We start from the raw sequence: 23,459 nt of genomic DNA, 5'->3' as shown, positions 1-23,459 counted from the left end.
TTATATTAAAAGTATTTTTTTAACATTAATTAATTAACCATAATTAATTAAGTAATAAATTATCAATTCTAATTAATTAATTGACTGTATTTAATTTTGAAATTGTATTTTTTATAATTATGATAAGATTTTTAATTAATTATTAATGTTTTACCTTACTTTTATTATTTGTCTTATTGCATTATATATTTTTCCCTTATTATTATTTTAGATTTGTTTTACTCATCTTATTTCAATATTTAAATTTTAACTCAAACTTTGCTAAACTTTCTTCCAAAAAAGTTTTAACATAAACGTTAATATTTTAATACATTGATGAGAAATTAAGTGCATGTATTTTGCAAGGTGGATAGAGATAGAGATGGAAATAAATAGAAATTAGGTAGGGAGATGGTTTAGGAAAATTTTTAGGAGAGGAGATGATTTAGGTGATTGGAAACGTGAGAGTGAGAGAGGCCTTCTTTGTTTTAATATATACTAATAGATCCTAATAATATCGTCCCAATCCTTGTAAAGGAATCTAATTATTAAAAATTAATCATAAAGACAAATCTCAAGTTTTGATTCTCAATGCTAAACAGTAGTTTCAACACAGGCACAGAGGCACTTACACTTGCTTAACTGTAGTTCATTGGAAGTTTCACCCATACCACAGGCTGTTAGAAGTAACTTTTTGATTAACCAGCAATTTTTCCCAAAGGTAACAACAGCCAAACAAAAATATTCAGTGAACAAGCTCTAGCTATACCTACCACTGATCAGAGAGAGTGGGCCTGATAAAAGCATAATAATGTCCACCATGCACCCCACCACTGTGAACCAAAACACTGCAAACAAACAAAAGTAAGAACCTGAACATATCAAAATAAAAAAATTGACATAAACACAAATATATACAAATATATATTCCTCTCTTAGTCAAAGGTATCATACTTCACCAACCCATCCCAACTTAAATTATATAAATTACTCCTCTGAGAACTTGTATTGTAGGGGAAGCATCATGAAGGTACCCGTGGAGCGTGTAAAGGTTGCCAACTCTTCGATCGGCTTCAGGTGACAGGTATTTTTCCATTCTCTCTATCGAGGTCTAGTTCCAGAGGGAACTCATAACGGTCATTTATCTAAACCAAACAAAGCAATTCCGGGAATTAAACCTATTCTCAACAGAATCATATACTATACAAAAAGTATAATTGTGAAAGTGCTTTTGCTTAAGGGAAAAATCATCTTACACCCCAAACTACAAAGAAAGGAATGATATAATCAGAGAAAACGAAAGAAAAATAAAACCTGCCACTAAATACAAGTAGAAATCAAATACAAAACAGAGATAACAAGTAGAAATTGATTAAAAAGACATTTCAAGAGATTGTGTAATTTATCTCACCAGGAAAGATGATGAAAACAGTTGTAGCATTCAAAGCAGAAATACAGAAAACAGAGAGAAAACAAACATCTTCTGGGTAAAAAGATTGCAGAAAATCAAGTTTTGGGCTTTCCTGTTATTTCTATCACAGAGCAGCCACCATTCTATGGACTCCCATAAGCATCCATGACACTGTAAGGTCAAAGTTAAGGTAACTTTCTAAGTCAAGTAAAAGAGGAACTTAGATTCTATTCAAGTTTCTAGCAATGTGATTCCTTTAGGCAGCCAACTCTCCAGAATTTTGACTATATTATATTCTATTAGGAAAAAACTTTCTTCATAAAAAACGAAAAGAATTTATTGTTAGATAGTTTTGTATGCCCTTATCTTCAATCAAAATTGATGTACTTTATGAGTTTATTGTAAATGAATAAAAGTGCATATTTGATTCATGTTCCCTTGGTATATTTCTGTGTAATACCCTTAAACTTGACACTTATTGAGACTTGTGTTAGTTTAGAATGTTCACAGCCAGTGGATCGGTCTAGGGAGACCTATCCTGACAAGGCTGACACTGTGGTGCCACCAAGTCGGTTGGGGTGGCTTGTCTTATCTACCGAGGTGAGACCCTAGGCACATACAGTGTGGAATTAATTGAATCTTTGAACTGGACCAGATTTCCAGTATTGCCCTAGACCTTGGAGATTGATGGGCAAAACTGGAAAGTTACACCCGACCCCTAGACTCGATTATGATACTGCACTAGGTGTCGGATCGGGGTGTCTTTGATGTACCAATCAGTGAGATCCTTAGCGGGGGTCAAAACCTGGGTATGTTGGGACAATCCGAGAATTCATCTGAGTGGGTGATCATAGTGACAGGATCAGCCCCTTTGTCGGACAAAGGTAATGATCGGGGATGCGCTCTCACTGTTGGAAACCAAGACTGCCGGCAACCGATTTCAACCGTTGAGATTTGTTTTGCAAAGTATATTTTATATGATATATAAAAGTATATATATTATGGTTTCTAAAATATTTGCAAAAGGTTTTAATTCCCGGGATCCATATAAGTGGAGAGTGCAACACTATTCCTTGTAGCCGAGGGAGAGGTCCTCTCTTGTCGGGCAGTGTATGATCATTATGGGCTGAGAGGTTAAGTGTAAGACCATTGAGGATAATACCTGATGGGCTAATCTTGCATCTGCCCACAGTCCCTGGGTGTTACAAGGTGGCTTGGCCCAGGGACCACTTAGGGTAAGTGTTGGGCCCATAGAGCCCATTCGATGGGTTTCAGGGGGTGCACTGTCTTTAACAGTGTATTCGGCCAGGCCTTGTAACAAAGGCTGGGCCAAACCCATGTGGCTGATGTGTAGCTCAATGCTTGGATACCACGCCATACAAGGAAGCCCAACTGAGTAGCAGTTAGGAAGGTTAAGTGAGCACATAAGCTTGATGGGCCTAAAGTCCATTTCGAACTGGCTATTTATTTAGTTAATTAAAGGGGCGAATTCTGAGATGGATTTGCAGATAGGATAGGGTCTTAATCCTATCCACTCAGAGAGTCCAGATCTGAATGTGATTCAGATCTAGAAATCTCCTAATGGGATTAGGATAAAGCTAATCTAATCTGCAGATAAGATAAGGGTTTATCCTTATCACTAGAAGAGAAGGCTGATCCAAATATGATTTGGATAAGCACCTCCTAATGGGATTAGGAGCTGATCTTTTATTTTAACAAAAAGAAGGAGGGGGCGGTAGCCTAGAGAAAAAGAGAGACCAAGAAACACATCAGATCTTCTTTAGTGCTGAAATCAAGAAGAGAGAATTCTGCACCCTACGAATACTCTCTTGCCGCCTCCCTGCTCTTGTCGCCCTGTTTGCCAGTTCGATTTCCAGCTGTGGGAAAAGTCAAGATTGGATCTTGACATCAGTTCTTTGAGAAATGATTGAAAAGGAAGCTGTGCTCACGTACCATTCTACTGATTCTTGCGAATGACAGAGTTCTTGGGGAAGAACACTGCTAATTCTGCTCCATCCTGCACTGCGCCATCTTCAGTAGGAGCAGTCTTTGGATCCTTCATTGGACGTGAATACCTTCGTGTTGTAACAGAGACACGAACCATTTAATTTCGCCGTGTTGTAACAGAGACATGAATGATATACTGCATTTATACAAAAAAATCTTTTTGGATTTGTATATATGCAGTAGACTTATAGAGGGCTAATTCATGAATTGAATAAAATGGGCCCTTTTAACTCAGCGGTAGAGTCAAGCCATGGTAAGTTCGTAAGTCATCGGTTCAAATCCGATAGAGGGCTTTTTTTCCACGAAACTCCAGTCTTAGTCTTCATTTTTCAGCAGAGGATATAGATATTTTTGAGAAAAAAAAAAGGTGGCGAGTTGTTATTATTTTTACTAATTTTTAAGTGGAACATTTTCTCATTATGATGATAAGTAGTCGATTAGGAGGACTGGTATGTCACTACTGGGCCCCATGTTTCATTATTAATCTTTTTTGTCCTAGGACATAGATATTCTAGATACCCCATTATGAATCGCCAAAGTCTTCCTACTTCTCCATTGTTCCAATCATATCCGAAAAATGAGAAATCAATCAAAAGTACGGTCGGACCATTTGACCAGGGAACCGGCCCCCAAAATGGTTCTTGTCTGGTCCAGTTTAAAAAACTTTGATATTTTTGGACATTCTTACTATTCCATGATAATTTGTGCTAGTTCCTAGAAATTTCTACTATTTTATGATAATTTTTTATAATCATTGGTAATTTGTTTTGGTTATTTTATTTGAAGATTTGTGTAATTTCTAGTAATTCATTTCCTACTAATTTATGATAATTATTGGTAATTTATGGAAATTTAGTTTATACTAATTTATGGTTAATAGAAAATATTATAAATGATAATTATTTATTTATTGTCATAAGTTACTGGTTATTTTGGTAAGTTCTAGTAATTTATTTTCAACTATTTTATTATAATTATTTATTAATATTAAGAAATATCAAATATTAATAGGATGATACTAAGTAGTTATTACTAACAATAACTAAAATAAATTATTAATATTTTCATATATTATTAAATTGATAATATTTTTTAGAAATTGTAGAATTTTCATAAATATTTAATAAGTACTAATTGCTATTAATGTTTTCAAAGATAAATAATTACTATTAATATCAATACTATTATAAAAAATTAAATAATATCAGATATTATCAAAGGATTATTAATATCATTATCAATATTATTATTAAAAGTTATTATCATGAATATTTTTTTTATAATTTCTATTAATTATTAATAATTGTTGTTAATTGATAATTATTATTTACTATTTCAAATAATTATTATAGAAAATAGAAATTTTTGTAGTAAATGATTTTGAGTGGATATAAAAATTGTCATAAATCAATTTTCATTTTCTATTAATTATCTGAAATATTAATTTTAATACGAATTATCATTATAAAAAATTATCAGATATATTAATGTAATATTAATTATTATTAACTAATTATCTTGATTCAAGTGTTGTTTTTTGAATAATATTAATTATCATAGATGATTAATTTTAATAACCATTTTGATAATTTAAATATTGATTGATTAGTTAAATAATTAGTATAGGTAATTTTCCATAATTTCAAGGAAGTAATATAATGATGGTTTTGTTAATAATATTTTCCTAAAAATTATGGTAAATTGTTCATGTTAATAATTTTTATAATTATTAATAGTATTTCTAGAATTATTAATTATAACAATAATTTGGGTTAGGGGTGTTTACATTAAATGTCAAACCGACCAGATTGGCCCGACCCAACCTGAGTTGGTCAGTTTTTCAAAACCACCGATTAGTTTCAGTTTGTGTGAGAAAATAAACCAGCAACTTGGTTCGGTTTCGACTTTCATGTATGAAAGTCAAACCGATACTTTGTTTATGTAATCACTAATTAGTCCCTACCTTACATGTTAAATGTTGATATATTTTATTATGGTTACTTATGATAAAAACAAAATAAAAATGCAAAACCAATACAACTATAATATAATGGTACAATATTTAGTTCAGTCTTGTATAAATTTAAATATATATTGACAAAAAAATCAATTTTGTACAAGATAACTAATCGAATTAAATATATATTTTGATTTTGCATAAAAACTAAAAAAAAAACTTAAATATAAATAGATATTTTGATATAAATATTCTTAGTTTAAAATATATTTAAAAATTGACTAAATTGATAAATCGACCCCTCATGTTTGCATTGGTTTAACTTTAGGGCCGGTCAGTTTCGATTTAATTAATAAGTAAACCAACAAAGTTGGGTCGATTTAAGAAAATCGCTCAAATCGACCCAACCCGATCCATGAACACCCCTAATTTGGGTTGGTCGGGCCACTATTAACTAGGCCTAAGTTGACAAGTGTGGTCAAACCATTGTTAATTGGGCCTGAGTTGATAGAATGAATGACAAGTTGGTCGGGCCTGAGTTGTTTGGACTTAGAAAGTGGCGTAGATTGATTGGCTAGACTGAGTATAACTAATGTAAACATGGATATGGATATGGATTGAGATCCAGTTTGAATTGTCCAAACCCGATGCAAATATCTCCTTCCACACTCATTTTTAAGCTACAGTGGTCATTCGCGATCACAATAGCAAAACAAACTGGTAACTTTTTTTTTTTAAAAGCACATTTTTTTTACAATGTCTTAGCTCCTAAAGATACCCAAAGGTTATGTTGGCTAATATTTTCATCAAAAAAATCCCAAAATATCAAGTTGTTTTGTTCACCTATATTGGTTGTTTTTCATAGTAACTTGGCTGCCAAATATTGCCCAAATAATGGTTCACCCATTATTTGTATCAAAAAGATTTTAAATTGGTGCAAAGAAATACCTCAAAGTTTGTATTTTCTTAATAATTAAGAGAGGAGACCAAGGTGTTACAACATGAGTGAACCATTGCTACAATATTTTGTGAACCTAGTAATGAGGTACGATCAAGGAGTACATGACTTATCTGAAGCCATTTCCAGTTAAACTAGTCCTAAATTCATATTTAAGTAAATGGGGTAGTTGTTTTACCATTGCTACAATTGGTAGGATGGAGCATAAAATGCATCTACCACCAAGTAATTCAATAGTAGGATGGAGCATAAAATGCACTACTAGCCAACAAATTCAACAGTAGGACGGAGCATAAAATGCACCTACTGGCTGAGTGATCCAAAAGTGAGACGGAGCATAAAATGCACTCACTCCCAATAAAAAGAGAAAAAAAGGAAATAAAAAGAGAGGTTTTCCTTGATTTACTACTTGGTTTGTAGTAGCAAAAATTGGATTGAATGATGAATGAGTCATGTATGACTTGGTTGTGTTGATTTAACGGTTTGCAATAGTTAACCTAGAATATTTGTTGAGAAAGATAAAGAAGAGTTCAGTTTAAAGATTGGAATGATAGTTGTTTGTTTTGTGTTTGCTTGAATTTTGTCTTGCCCGAGGACGAGCAAGTTTTAAGTGTGAGGGGATTTGATGAGAATAAAAATTATCATATTTTTATCCCTAATTATTCAGTCTTTTATACTTAATTAGTACTTAATTGGACTCATTATTTTTGTATTTCGATTAAGGGGATGAAAGAAGGCGTCGGGAGAAAAACAAGGCTAATCGGGTAATTTTGCACAGTTTCGGTGCCGCTTAGTAATCAGAGCATAGCTCTCCCATCCAGAATTCGTTTGAGATAATTCAAGATTCATTGGAAAGATAAGGATGAATTCTACAACTTTCATGTTTTGAGTTTTGATAGATTCTGACTGCATTAAAGTCAAAATCGGGCCCGAAGTCTGAACAAATTCGTAGCAAAAGCCCAATTCGTTGAAGCCCAATACAAAAACAAAAATATGAAACTACGAAGAGTCCTATCAGATTCAATTTTCTGTTGTAATTCTAGAAAGATAAAGGAGATTTAGATTACAATATAAGAGATATGATATGATTAGATCTAAACTAATCATTAGGAATTAGGACTTTCTATTTTTGAGAAAGAACTCCAAAAATGAATTGGAAACAACCCCTCCTCCTAAAGCTATATAAAGGGAAGGCGGATTAGCACCAAGGATCAATCTCTGGATCAATCTCTAGATCAATCAAAAGTCCTCCAAGAGAGCTTCAACTACACATATAACCAGCTACCCGTACAGCTTCCGCATCCGCATCGCTTCCGAGTCTCCATTGCGCTCACGACCTTCACCTGTCAAGAATATCTAATCAGGAATAGGTGGACGAGAAATAGTTTAGAAGTGAATATAGAATAAATGGGTTAGAGTGGCTTATTTTGGACTCCAACGTATGTAAGGCCTTGGCTGACTACTGCTCCAATTCGAACGCTTGAATCTGCTCCAATGATGCAATATCATAGAAGTCAAGCATTCTTCATGCCTGCACCCATAACAACCAAGGATATTATTGTCACCTCGACAACCGACAAACCTTTTCTTTAAAAATTTGAAAATTTAGGGATGCACATATTCGACAACAATCACATACCTGTGTCACTTCCGAATTCGTATCACCTTCGAGTCTCCTTTCCATGCCCACACCATTCACCTATCAAGAATTTCTAATCAGAAACAGTTGGAGAAGAAAAAGTCTAAGAGAGAATAAATAAGAAATGGGTTAAAGTGGCTCATTTTGGACTCCAGCGTATGCAAGGCTTTGGCTAATCACTACTACAATTCGAATGCTTGAATCAGCTCCATGGATGCAATTTCCTGAAAGTGGCAATCATGAGGATTATTAACAAATTAAGAGAAGTTACAAGCACAACCACGATAATTGAACAATTAGTAACCCACACACCCACAACAACATCCAGTTATTTATCCTATGGAATTAAAATAAAATGGAACTGAATTAAGCACGAGATGTTTCATATACTTTCATTGATATTGAAAACCAGGAACAATGGTAAGACGCAAGAGCCGGCAAGCCGATCGCCAAAAGTAGTAAAGCCTCGAGCAATCTAAAACTACACATATAGCTAAAGCAAAATAGTAACCCATACACCCAAATGAGAACATTGAATGAAGTTGAGAATTAAGAAGCTTACACCGAAGAGTTGATCGGCTTCCTTATAGTATTGCCACCAGAGGTTGCGCATCTTGCCTGCAAGTCTAGCATTTTTCATGCACGCACCCATAAGAACCAAGAATATTGTAGTCACCTCCACAACTAGCAAACCATATATTCCAAAAATGATAAAACTTAGGGATGTAAACATTCTACAACCAATAAATACCTGTGCCACTTTTGAATCCGTATCACTTTCGACCCTTCTTTCCATGCCCACGCCATTCACCTGCCAAGAATATCTAATTAAAAATAGGTGGGGAAGAAAAAATTTAAGAGTGTATACATAAGAAATGGGTTAGAGTGGCTCATTCTAGACTCTAGTGTATGCGAGGCCACGGCTATTCACTACTACAATTCGAACGCTTGAGTCGTCTCTGTGGATGCAATCTCCTAAATGTGGCAACGCATGAAGGTGTCGGTGGTGAGGGTTATTAATAAATTCAAAAAAATTACAAGGAAAATAATGGCAATAGAGCAATTAATAACCCACACACCCACAAGAAACATCTATTTAGTTATCCTACAGAATTAAAAGAAAATGGAATTGAATTAAGCACAGGATGTTTCCTATACTTACATTGATATAAAAAATCGGGAACAATGGTAAGGCACAAGAGTTAATAACCCGATTGCCAAAAGTAGCAATGTCTCGAGAAATCAAAAACTACACATATAACCAAAGTAATTTAGTAACCCATACATCCAAACGAGAACACCAAATGAATCTAAGAATTAAGAAGCTTACATCGAAGAGTTGATTGGCTTCCTTACAGTTTTTCTGTGAGAGGTTGTGTATTTTACCCGTAACTCGAGCATTCTTTGTGCCTACACCCATAAGACCCAAGGATATTATACCCACTACCACGACCGACAAACCTTATCTTCCAAAAATGATATAATTTAGGAATGTAGACATTGTACAAAAGGCACATACCTGTCTTTTATCATGGTCACCCTGCTGCATATGAGAACTGAAAGCTCAATGAGACTGAGAGGCACGGTCCAAGAGAAGGAGATGACAGCCATAGTACATTGCCTGAGGACATGGAGGTGGCAAACTACAGAGTGAAGAAAGCGAGAAAACTATAAGGCACTTCTGTGCACTCCGGCGAAGAAAACGAAAGTGCATTGTGCTTATTCTTTCTCTGCTTGGAGTTGTCTACAATTCCACTCTCTTTAGCATAAGCAAGAATAGTGTTTATTTCTTCTCTAGGCTGGTATATTGTTTTGGACTATTTGAACTGTTCCTTGGTGGTGGTGGTAATTGAAAAAAGGCTCTATTTGCTAGTATTTTTTGGATTGTCAGTTGGTATTAGGTACAATCCTTGATAGGTGGGTTATGTCTCTTGTTTGTGTGTGGTGGTTCACTCATCCAAGGTTTAGTATGGCTAGAGGTGTCTAGACTCTAGAGGTCAAAATGTGTTCCACTCAGGTATTAAAAAGTGGGAATTTTCTAGTCTTATTTGGAGTGGTCTAAATGGATTAAATTGTTTGTTGGTGGAAGAGAGAAGCTGGGGTTTTTTAGTGGAAGTGTGGCAGACTCTAAAGAAGCTAGGGCATCTCATGACAAGTAAGAGTTGGAAAATTATATATTCATGTCTTGGATATTGTCCACCATACAACCCAATCTGACAAGAAAATGATATTTCATGTGGGTTAATATATACAATCAAAGAAATTTGAGACCAAGCCAAAGCTACCTATTTTTTTTGAATAAACGTATTATCCTCATTACTTCAAGTTAAAAGTTCTCGACTTGTATACGGAGAAAAGTCTATCTACATTTTTTGGCACCCTTAGTTGTATGTGAAAGGATTGAGTGGGACGCTAGGAACTATAAAGCCTGTACTTAGTGAAACATAGGTGGCATGTGAAACTCAAGAGATAAGTGTTTACTTAGAAAAAGATTAGTATACTTATGATGTATCAAGTATGTACATAACCCATATTTAATGGGATGGAACCACATTAAATATGACTCACTCCCTCATTTGCAAAACCATGTGTTTTTTTCCTTGTTATTACTCTTTCTTTGTGTTTTTCATTGGCTTATTTAGGCCCTGTTTAGTACATCTTTTTGTATGGGTTGTTGGCTGTTTAGAAGCCTGGTAGCCCACATTTTCATCTTTTCCTATTTGATTGGAGGAAGATTTAGCTATCAGAAGACTATGCCCAAAAAGACACGAGAAGCTCAATTCGAACTTATTTTGGGAAGTTAGAAGTTAAGCTTCTTGCCTCTTTTCATCTCATGTTTGTGTTGAAAGATGCACCTCCAATCAAACGGTCTGTGGGCTGCCAAGATTTTTATGCAAAAGCCTACTACGATTTTTAACTGTCAAAAAAAAAAACTTACCAAACAACACATTAAAAAACACCAATATAGAAGGGATTTCGGCTTACTCTCTCTTATTAGGGACAAGTGAGATGTTTTGAAGATCCTTGCATATGACATATTACCCCTTTTAGTTGTTTATTTGTATTTTTAATAAAATGAACATTGATTGCAATTGCTCTTTTACCCCCATACCAATTCTAATGTGTCATGCACATGAAACTTGAAAACAACCCAAGCTGTTTCCTTTTTCTTTTTATTTTCAAACAGTCAAATTTACCCCTTTGTGATGTGGGGTGGGGGTGGGAGAAGACAATTGGGATCTGCTACTTAGTAGGGTGGGGATTGGAACCAAATTCCCCGTATCCATACACATTAACATATACATCCATGTGTTCAAAACATTGGCATGTTCATTCGTGATTGGTTATATAAACCATTATATACAGCAGTGCAAGCAATAGATCCAAGCTCATAGGAAGAAACATCCTTGCACATACACAAAGTAAACAACCAATCAACAGATCCAAGCTCTGGGGAAGCATGATGCCAAACCATATCCACAACATTAATACAAGAGAAAATGATAACTAAAGCTATGTTTGGTTTGAAGGAAAAGGTAAGGAAAGGAAGGAAAAAGGTAAAGAAGGAAGGGAAAAGGTGACTTGTAGAGGTGATTTGTAAAGGTTTCCTTACCTAATCCTTCCTTTCCCTACTTTTTCCTTCACCAAACATAGCCGAAGTCATGAGTTCTAGCCTATTCTAATTATCTGTGCGATTTCAAAAGAGATGTCATCTTATTCCAATATTGTATATTTAGAAATTGAAACGATACAAAATCACCATTTTAGTAAAAGTTTTTTCTATTGGATTATTTCATCATCAATACTATGTCTCCATACTTGCATTCTGATGAACATGGAAGTTGTAAAGTAAAACGCCATTACCCAATACTGATCCCATTTCTCTAGGGTCTTGGGAGGGGTATACTAGAAACAGACCTAAATTTTGGTACTTTTTTTTTCACAAAATAACACTTAGATTCAAACCTGTGTTTTTACACTGGACAGTAGCCTGATATTTACATTACACTAAGGGGGTATTCTTTTTTTGGATTTTGAGAGGGGGGGATGTTGGTCAATGGGATTTTGGTTCCCATTGACCAAGAGTCCCATATTCTTTTTTCAGATTTATGTGAGGACCAAGGAAAGTTTTTTTTCCTAGGTATCGAGTAAGTGATATCCATCCCCTAGGTGGGTAAATAACTTTCCCAACTAGCGGAAAAGTTGTCAAAACTTGCATAGGACAAAAATACCCATTTTGATAATGGATATTTATGGTTAAAATGGTCATTGCCTTATTTACATAAGAAATAAACGAACATAAATAAATGCACTTACCTGAATAAGTGTATGACACAATAATTATGTCTATTATTATTCCAACTCTAAAGCCAATTATTTAGTACTCCTGATGCCACATAGCTGTTAGATCATTGGCTTAATTAGTTGGGGCCAATAATAATTGAGATTAGGTATGATGTTTTGTCATATTAGTAGTGCATGCACATGAATCTTGGCCAGTGGATGGATAGAAGTAGGTTGTTGACTCTATATTCACTAACATGACCCAGACAAAACAGAACCAGACCAGAGATGTAGCAAGAGCCCCATTTTGTCTGCTAGATTAATCTTATCGACTTAATATATTTGTTGTGTCTCTAATGTCAAGAGTCATGACTATATCTAATATTAGATAAAAACATTCTTATCTAATATTCTTCATAAACCAAAATATTATCAATATACCATGTATGTATGTCTAGAAACAGTCATACGATACCTCAGTGTCTCAAACCATGAAGAATGAAGCTTAATTTGTATTTTTATTGCTAAAAATAAATAAAAAATAATAATTAAAATAAATGAATAGGGGTGGGTGGGATGTGCCAAGAATGAAGAATTCAAGATTCGGCAATAATAGCTAAGCATTGCCCACACCATATCAATCTCTCCAACATGCCCATTTGCTTTCCATCTTGGACAGATGACTTTTGGCTGTCCTCTGGTATTCTGCTAGCCTTGACAAGTGCTATGTAGATTTCTGGGGTTAAATTCAGGAACCCACATAGGAGGACACTTGCAAGGGATTATTGACTAATTAATAATTCTGGCCAATTTGAAAATAATATATATATATATATATATATATATATATATATATATATATTTCAAATTAATCAGAATTATAGGTATAATTTTCAACGGTGTAAAGCATTGTAAATTTTGTTTTTGTGTAGGCCATAAGAATTAAATCAGAATATTGTACTAGTACCATATTATATAAGATTAATATTTAAAAAAAAAACAAATTGTCCGAATATTTTAATCTTTAAATTCAATCAATATGTTAAGACATTTAAAAAAATATATATGAGTAAAAGAAAATCAAACTCATGAAATGTCTTTTCATGATTTTTGTTTTTACCCATTATCTTTACTTGCGCAAGTGCCGTAAAAATGAGAATGTTTCTCTTTAATTTGGTCGACCCTGATTTTGTATGCTAAATATACTCCCCTTTTAATTTTTATTTCAAGATTCCCAGAGCTTTCTGAAGAATGAACAGTTTCAATGAAGAGAGATCTTCACACTTTTGAACCAAAAATAATGATCTCGCCTTATTCTTCTCTAGTCTGTCAAAGGCTTGTACTCTGGTTCTATGTACTGTTACTAGTGAGTGTGAGTTCTATGTACTGTGAAACGATGAGGAGAAAACCCCTCGGGGGTGAAAGATGCTGCCTAAAGCCTAATACCAATTTCCTGTTTCATACCTCAATCAGCTCTGAAACCCCTATGTGCAACTCAGGCAGTTGGGTTGGGTGGAAGGTTAATCCAGACCTGACACCAAAAGTGCAAACCTTGGGCTTGGACCTGGCCTAACCCAAGGTCAGATGTAGGTTTATCAATTCAGGCCCAAATTGAGCTTAACCTACAACTTGGCTGGGCTTGGATCAGGTTGGGTCAGGCAAGACATAGTCAGGCTTGGATGGGTTCGTTGGGTTTTAAAGAATTTATGAATATAATTTTATATAGCCATCTTTTATTGGGCTTTATGGCCCAATTTAAGTATAGATTTAATTGAAAACATGCTCAAATTTCATTTACAAATACACATATAGATGCATATATTTAATTAGAAAAAAAGATACTTGTATAAGACCATGGTTTGGGAGTGCTTAAAAATAAGTGCTTTTTTGGGCCATAGTACTTATTGATATTTGGGAAATAAGTGCTTATTTTAAAAATAGGGGCTCAATTTTTAAGCCCAAATTTTAAGCTTTTTTTAAGTGCTCATACAATAAGCACTTAAAATTATCCCTGATTGAATTTTAAAATACCACTTATTACTAAAACACTTTTTTGAAAGTATTTTTAAGAAAATACTTCTATGAAAGTATTTTTACAAAAAACACTTTTAAGAAAGTACCCTTAAAAAAGAACTTGTATGAAAGTACTTTTGTAAAAGTGCTTTCATAAAAGTATTTTTACAAAAATACTTTTAAGAAAGTACTTTTATAGAAGTACTTTTAAGAAAGCACTTTTAGGAAAGTACTTTCATGAAAGCATTTTTACAAACGCACTTTTACAAAAACACTTTTAAGAAAGTACCCTTACAAAAGAACTTGTATGAAAGTACTTTTACAACTTATAAAAGTGCTTTCACAAAAGTACTTTCTTAAAATTACTTTTATAAAAATGCTTTCACAAAAGTACTTTCTTAAAAGTACTTTTATAAAAATGCTTTTAGAAAAGTGTTCTTTATAAAAATAATTTATTAAAAGTGATTTCAAAGGATATATTGTGAAAATTTGAAAGAAAATAAAGGACAAAATAGGAATGGCAACGGGGCAGGTTCGGGGTGGGGATCATATTCTCGTCCTTGCCCCCAATTCTGAAATTAACGTCCATCCCCGTCCCCGATCCCTGTAAGGGGTAAAATTTGTCCTCCATCCCCGATCTCCAACGGGGATGGGTTCCCCGCAGGGACCCGAATCCCTAAATTTTTTTATATAATAGTATTTTTTTGAAAATAAATTTACTTAAAATAAATAAAAATTTTAAATTATAATTAATGTTTTAAATATGTTTTGATATATATATATATATATATATATAAGTAATATAAATAACATTTAAATATATATAAATATACAAATATATAATCGGGGTCGGGGTGGGGAGGGGACCTCAATCCCCATCCTCATCCCTGACCCTATCGGGTTGGGGAAGTCAGGTCCCCGTTGGGGATGGGGAAATTTGCCATCCTCATGATAAAATAGTTACAAATGCTTATTTAAGTGCCTATTAAAGAAAATGACTACCAAATGCCGAATATAAAATAAGTGCTTATTTTAAAAAATAAACACTTGAAAAAGTTGGATGCCAAATATAAATAAATGCTTATTGGAATAAACACTTATTTTTAAGCACTTATTTTCAACTTAAACACTCCCAAACATGGCCTAAATATAATGCATGTGTGTATGTATATATTAGGGTGAGCTCCAATTGAACCAGACTTGAGCTACCTAAACCCTCAACCCAAACACAACTCTAAGTTTAGGTCAGATGACTCAGATCTGAGTTTTCTGACCATGCCCAACCCATAACCCAAAAATTAAAACCCTACCATCCCATACCCGCCAAAATTAAAACCCTTACCAACCAGCTGGTTCGGATTCAGATACCACCTCTCAATCTCTCATGATTTTAAAACATTTTTAATGACTGAAAAAAAAAGGAAATGGAAGTCATTAACATCCGTCCTCCGTCTCCACCTTTGCACGGTAGGAAACTACGACTCATGTAACAAGGATATGTGTTCCTTTTTAAACGGAAAACAGCAAGATGGACAGAATGGGAAGATAGAAGATTGTGTATCATTCTTATGAAAGTACTAATTGATCCAAGATAGCGGAATGCATTAAATTATCAAAATGTTCATATCAATTTTTGTTATTTTCTTTTTTCCTTCCTTTTTCTAAAAAACACTAATTGACCCAAAATACCTTTATTTTCTTATAACAAAACCAATTAAAATATAAAGAATCATTTCACTAATCTAGTAAAACAGGTTTCTTTAAATTTTTGTTTCATTTCACTAATGCAAATGTCTCCCTTCATCTTAAAATATAAAAAATTATCCACTCTTTTTCCCCAATAAATCAAGAAAACCAAATGAAACATTAAATTTATATCTAAAGAAATCTCTACCATTTCATCTGAATATTGCATTCAGCCAGAAATCTGTAAGGTTCTATTGAAGCAAGTGAGAAAACTTCAATATTATATTTAGAAGAGTAATCAAATTATAAATCCTTCAAATAAATAAGAAAGTGGTAGTTAGAACCTTGGTTTTTGAATCGCCATTGATCCAAACGGTCGGACCGTTTCCGTTTGGCTCAAAAACCGTCTAGTCAACCGGTTCTGTTTTACCTCAAACCCAATTCTTAGCCAAAAACCATTGAATCGATCAACGACCCATCAACCCAAGTAGTTGACCCGTCAACCTGTTCGACCCGTTCAATGGTTTTTGGTCGTTCTTAAATTTTAATTATTTTTTATTTTTTTAATTTATTTTGTTAGAACGGATTGTCCGTTCAGACCGGACAGCCAAATCGTCAACCTAGAAACTAGTGGTCAGAATGGTTTCAGTTTTGAGTTAACAATGGTTTGAACAACTGAATGAGAGAAGGGGGTATTTATCACAAAGTGAACGTTCAAGGGTCTTTGTTGCAAATGAAAGTTTAGGGGGTAATTATTACTTGCCCCACAATACATGGGGTCTTTGTAATTCACCCTAAAAAAGTACACTTAGTTCAAGATCCAAGACCTACTTGCAAATAGTCCTTCACATAAAAAAAAAGAGTAAATAGGGTAATCGGTTTTTGATATTCAATGAATTGAAGAAAGGTAATTTAAAGATATTCAGTGCATTCAATTTCTCTCATTAAATCCAGTATTTAAGTTGATAACTTGTATTCATGTTCATTGAATCATATATTTAAGTCATTTTTTTGTTTCTTCTCATCATTAAGTTCTATTAATTAATTCCATACTTAATAAATTAATAATTCCAATAACATAAAAGCTTATATTTTTAAAATCTACCTAGCAAAAATAGTGTTTTCATCTAGGTGATGGTAAGAAATTAAATCATTTTGGCTTAAATGGGTTAATCCATGTTGTCACGACTAAATAATAAAATTAAAAAATAGATAAAATGAAAAAAAAAAGAAATTTAAAAAAATTGAGAACATATTTAACATACATATTAAACAATAATAAGTATGATAAATAGGAAATGTTATTATTAGTGATGGTAATGGAATGTAAAATTTAAAACCAATTGGAAATAAAAATATTTTCCTATTCTATCTAATTAAATCCAATATTTAAGATATATTTTTCTCATTAATAAATTCTTGTAATTAAATTCACAATATTAATTTAATAATATAAAAATAAATATTTTGAAAAATAATTTGAAAACAATACCATTTTCTTTCCTCCTAGTGGTGGGTAAGCAACTCGACCATTTGGGGTCAAATGGATTAATAAATAATGTCATAATTAAATAATAAAAATTAAAATAAATAACTATGGAACGTAAGAAGTATTTTTATTAATGATTAAAATGGAATGTCAAATTCAAGATCTACCTAGAAATAAAATGATGTCATGATCAAATAATAAAATTTTTAATAATAGAAAATACAAAGAATTACAAAAATAAAAATAAAAAAGATAGTTAAAATTTTGGGCACATATCTAATGTTCTATATTAACAAAAAAATAAAATATTGGGTACATTTCTAATGTTGTGCATACATTATATTGAAGAAAACTAAGTTTTATACATAAGAAATAATTTTATCAATGATGGAAATGTAATACAAAATTTAATGTTAACATAAAAATCAAGCAATTTTTACTTTTACATGGCGGGTTAGTGGGTTGAGTCAAATGATACTATAGACAAACAATAATTAAGTGTGATAAATAAAAAATGTTTTATATAATATAAATGAAATATATAATTTAAAGGGAAAATTATAGCCAAAGTCAATTGTACATTTAAAATTAGGTTCCAAGTTGGTCCAAAAACCAACAAAACTCTAACAACTGGCTCAACATTTCAAATTATAAAAACCCCTGCCATGTCATCGGAGACTTATGTGGTTGTTGCCAACATGGGACTCTTAGTCCATGTTGGACACAACAAAAAACCTATACCGAATATAGGTTTTGAGTTTCTCTCTCACTCTCTCTATCTCTCGACCTCCCTCCCTTCTCTTTCACTCTCATAGCCATTTTTCGATCTCCCACTCCCTTTGTCTCTTCCACTCTCTGAGCTTCGATATATAGCCAAATCAAAACCTCTCACTCACTCACTCTCTCTTTCTCTCTCTATTATTCTCCCTCAATGCTTCTCATTCTTCTCTCTCACTCTCCTCTCAGTCAATATCTTCTTATCCCTCAATCTCTATCGTTCTCCAGTTGGTGTAAATTTCATAAGAACTTCTTGTGAATTTTTATTAAATTGGTGTAATAACTTTTGAACCATACTAAGCTGATCTCATGTTCTTTTATATGATATGATTAATACCATATAAGTATGTAAGAAAATAAAAAGCGAGAGAGGGAGTGGGAGAGAAACTGAGAGAGAACGATAGAAATTAAGGGAGAATGAGAGATCAATAGAGAAAGAGAATGAGAGAGATTGAGGGAGAACGATAGATAGAGAGAGAATGAGAGAAACTGATATAAAGAACATAAATATAAAAATCAAAAATCATTTTTATTTATTTTCAAATCACATAGTCGTTGAGCAGAAAAAAGATGATTGTGTGTGTGTGTGTGTGTGTATGAGAGTGAGAGAGAGAGAGAGAGACTAAACTGCCCTTTTTTTGTAATTTGAAATGTAGAGCCAATTGTTAGAGTTTTGTTGGTTTATGGACCAACTTGTAGCATAATTTTAAATATACAACCGACTCCGACTATAATTTTCCCTAATTTAAAACTAATTCAAAATCAAAGTTATTTTCTTATCTAGACGGTGGGATAATGATCTGACCTTTCAAAAAAACCCATGATGTTATAATTGAATAATAAATATTGAAGTTTATCTTTAATCATATTGTTATTTTTGTTAATTTTCAATTTCTATCTTAACTATAATATATCTTAACTATAATATGAAAAAAAATTTCTCACGTACAACGCATGTGCTTAACTGGTTTCATAGTGACCTATTAATTCTTGTCTAAATATTAATCAGCACTTATCCACTTGTATTTTGTCAGTTTGAAACTTGAGTTTAGGTCTTACAATATTTCTTGTACTTGTAGGATTTAGGTAGGTTATATAGGTCTGTAAGAAGTGTCAATGTTTGTTTGACTGATAAATGAAGTGCTTGAATCAAACAAGAGTGTCAATGTTTGTTTGATAGGTCTTGAATCATAGTTTTCAAGGCGCCAAAGCTACTCAACCAAATTGGCCTCTTATCCAATAGAAGTCAATCCTTTTTGTGATTTAATGTCTCCCAAGATATTACTATTGATCTTATCCAACAGATTTTCTTTTAATTTTTTCACCTAGTAACCATCTCATTCCCCAATTTTGGCAATACAAGGTCCTTTTATTGCTATAAAACCTAAAAGCAATCGGCAAAACTATCCCAACCAAATTTCCTTATAGCGATTCATGACAATTTGTAAGTTAAAAATAAACAAATTTTATCTCATGAATTTAACAATAAGAAGATAAGATCTGTAGACATGAAATATAAATGTAAACCTTCCATTGCCATAAAATATAGCTTTGTAAATCCTTTATTCAATTTCCCTCGAGGCAACTCGGTCATCATAAGAATTCAAAATAAAGTCCCATTCTTGGCAGATAAAAAAAAAGGGGGAATTTCGACAACCAAAAATAAAGGCTGATCCTTTTCTTCTTATATCAAAACAGAGCAAATACCAGTGGATGCAAAAATGAACAAACCCAATAAACGGAGATTACCTTGGTGAGATCAAGAAGAGCCTTTTCTTTGAGATCAGGGTTGCTGAGCTCAAGCACCAACTGCTCGGCCGAGGCCATCTTCCGGTCTTTGCTGGCCTGAACAGCGTTTGCGTTAACGGAAGAAGCGCTGGGACCGCCATAAGGAGGGTTGAGCGAAAGTGCTAGGGGCAGCAGATTCTCCATCAACGGTCGTGTATCGTTTCTGATACTTGTGTTTCTTCTCGGAGCCGGAGGAGGCAGATTCTCCATGTCTCCCCCATTGCAGTCGCACATCGGGAATATTTCGCTATAAAGGACAGGAAGACGTTCTTGTTGTTGGGATCATGTCCCTACTCCATGTCTTAACTGTTGAATTGAATTGCTTGTTATATTTTAGTGGAAACAGTGATCATGCAGTGAAATACTTGGGGTAGATAAGAGTTGGATCGGCATGGAGAGATGTTCCCCTGTAGTGTCTTCTGGGTATGGTGTGGGTAGCAGATATGATCAAATGAGCTTTCCCAACAATGTCATCATCGATCGATCGAGCAGTTACAAAGTTCCTATCTTCAATTGCTTGTCCACTAAAAAGTAACTAGTAAATAATTCATTTCAGCCAATTCAGTTGTTAATAAATGACTCCTTGATGTGTTCTTTCATGTTTTACTTTGCAGTTATCAGTTGAGTAAGTATTTTGAATAGGGATTATTCTCACCGGTGTAAATGCCTGCGAATGCAAATAGGCTGTATAGATTCTAGCTTACTTTTGAGTTTTGGTTCAGATTTTACCTTGTCTTATTTTGTTTGCGGAAAGTCAATTAGTAAATAAAATGGTGTGATCCCACCTTATATAAGAGAGAATGGAAATAGGAGAAGTTAGTAGGGGCCGGGCAATACGATGTGGTCACACTTTATACAAAGAATTGAGGTAGGAGGAAGGAAATTTTACATCAGTTTTTGAGATGCAAAACTTGCACCGCTAGTTATGTAAATCTATACTATTTTAAAATGTACCAATGGCCTCAAGAATATTTCTAGAAATTTATAAGAACAATATTTACTCTACATTTAAATTTAAAGATAAAAAAATGAGGGCAAATAGGATAACTGGTTCTTGATATTAAATTTGTTGAAAATAGGTAATTTAAAGATATTCAATGCATTCAATCCTCTCTCATTAAATCCACCATTTAAGTTATTAACTTGCATTCATGTTTATTGAATCATATATTTAAGTCATTTTTATTTCTTCTCATCATTAAGTTCTATTAATTAAATCCATACTTAATAAATTAATAATTCCAATAACATAAAAGCTTATACCTTTAAAATCTACCTAGCAAAAATAGTGTTTTCATCTAAGTGGTGGTAAGAAATTAATTAAATCATTTTGGGTCAAATGGGTTAATCCATGCTGCCACAATTAAATAATAAAATAAAAAAATAGATAAAATGAAAAAAAATAGAAATTAAAAAAATTGGGAACATTTTTAACATACATGTTAAACAATAATAAGTATGTTAAATAAGAAATGTTTTTATTAATGATGAAAATGGAATGTAAAATTTAAAACAAATTGAAAATAAAAATATTTTCCTATTCTCTCTCATTAAATCCTATATTTAGAATATAATTTTCTCATCATTAAATTCTTGTAATTAAATCCACAATATTAATTTTAATAGTATAAAAATAAATATTTTGAAAAGTAATTTGAAAACAAAACCATTTTCTTACCTCGTGGTGGTGGGCAAGCAATTTGACCATTTTATCAGTGATGAAAATGTATTACAAAATTTAATGTCAACCTAGAAATCAAACAATTTTCATTTTTAGATGGTGGGTTAGTGGTTTGAGTAAAATGATACCATAGACAAACCAAAATTAAGTGTGATAAGTAAAAAATATTTTATATAATGCAAGTGAAATATTTTTAGATGGTGGGTTAGTGGTGGGACTTGGCTTGCTGCAAGGCCAGGTGCTGAGGCTGGAGCTGAGACTGTTGAAGCTGAGGTTGGGGCAACTGGGGGAACTGCTACTGATACTGGTACTGGGAGACCTGGTGCAGCACGTGCTGTTGATAGAGCTTAAGTTGTTGGAACTGTTGCATTTGGGCCTGCATGGCTCTCATGCACTGCATCAGGTCCTCCAGCTGGTTCGGGCTGGCTACTAGGGGCACGATCGAAGGTTCGGTGAACGTCGTTCCGACTGTAGTAGGGAGTGGGGCCATGACAGGTGCCATTGTGAGAGGCACGTTCAAACTGGGGATTCCGTCCGCCGAGAGGGGGATGGTGAACTGTCCGATACAGACAGTAGGAAGCAGGGGTTGTTCCCTGGAGTTATCCATTTCTGTGCTTTGTCCGACGTTGCTAGGGGAAGCCATGAATGTTGGGTTGTTTCAAGGAAGAAGAATGTACTGAAAGAGTTTGGAGAGAAAGGCCTTTTGAAGCGTTTCCCACAGACGGCGCCAAATGATGTGGCATGATCCAAGCACTCCTAGCTGACTGCTGATTGGCTCCTTGCTGGCAACGAACGGCACCTGAGGAGATGAAAGGAAAGATTTCTGGGGCTTTACCCGATGGGAATACTCCGATGCTTAAGTTAGTACTGTGAATAGGAAGTAAAGGGAAAAACAAAGGCTAAGAGTGGAGGTCGCACTTTTTTTCCTATACTCAAGAGATTGGAGGTCTCAAGATGAAGTTTCTCCTCTGCCCTGAGGGCTTTTACAGGGGCGCTCTTTGTGAGATCAGACATAACCGCCACTGGGCCCCTACCACAGCTGTTACCTGCCAGGGCTGCACAGGTGGTCGTTGCGACGTACTCCTTACCCGGGCGAGTGACACATCCCCAAAGTGACAGGCACGCCTCCGCCTACTGAGAGACGTGGGCACAGACTGACGAAAGGACAGGGACTGCACCGTCAGTAAGGGATATGGTGTAGCCTGATTGGTACGGCCTGTCAAATAGAAGCTTCTTGCAGAATGCTCGTGCGGCTCACTCGCGAGCTACTTTGCAGCGAGCTCGGGATACTTCAGGAGTAGAATATTCATCGGGATGACTTGTCTGCATGGGAGCTCGGGCGGGCTAGTTTTCTTAGCTTGTGAGCTGAAGTCGCCTCGAAATATCCCTTTAGGGGTAGCTCGGGGGACCCGGAGCTTGCGTCGTGACGAGCTCCTCCTGCGCGATATGATGTGGCGAGCTGCTTTATGGGCCTGTTACTTAGCTGTACTGGGCCGCAATGCTGAGTTGTCGCTTACGTCGGGTCAGTGTCCACGTGTCGCTGTTTCATAGATCGGGTCAAATCATCCTTCATCAAAAACTAACCCAGTTTTGTAGTTTAGGCTGCATTTGGCTACAATGCAAATGCAAATATGTACATTTTATATTTACCCTTTTTTTATTCATGAATGCAAACATGGTTTACATTTTAAACCGTTTTTGCACTCATCTTGTTTGTTTGAAATCATTGCAAAGTGTGGGCCCATCATTAAATGCTCAAACTATCTTATGATCCAATGCCTTAACTTTGG

The 23,459-nt window shown here is 34.2% G+C and overlaps 1 long non-coding RNA gene across 2 annotated transcripts; it reads right to left on the bottom strand.

Moving 5' to 3' along the window:
• Positions 1–7,139: 7,139 nt before the first annotated feature.
• On the bottom strand, positions 7,140–20,285 carry LOC148843850 (uncharacterized). 2 transcript variants are annotated; one of them, XR_016103738.1, is made up of 8 exons: positions 19,950–20,285; positions 9,471–9,594; positions 9,282–9,361; positions 9,114–9,200; positions 8,703–8,762; positions 8,514–8,577; positions 7,952–8,175; positions 7,140–7,843 (listed from the first exon to the last, which is right to left on the bottom strand). It is a non-coding gene; the product is annotated as an uncharacterized LOC148843850 (long non-coding RNA). The 2 variants fall into 2 exon arrangements; XR_016103737.1 differs by having other exon boundaries at positions 9,471–9,572; positions 19,950–20,239.
• Between the last annotated feature and the right edge of the window lie 3,174 nt (positions 20,286–23,459).

The sequence above is a fragment of the Nelumbo lutea genome, chromosome 8 (genome assembly GCF_056320005.1).
Source record: "Nelumbo lutea isolate HS-2025 chromosome 8, American lotus-T2T, whole genome shotgun sequence".
NCBI classification, from domain to species: domain Eukaryota; kingdom Viridiplantae; phylum Streptophyta; class Magnoliopsida; order Proteales; family Nelumbonaceae; genus Nelumbo; species Nelumbo lutea.
The sequence above is the reverse complement of the archived record's forward strand: the minus strand, read 5'-3'. Positions and strand labels throughout refer to the sequence as shown.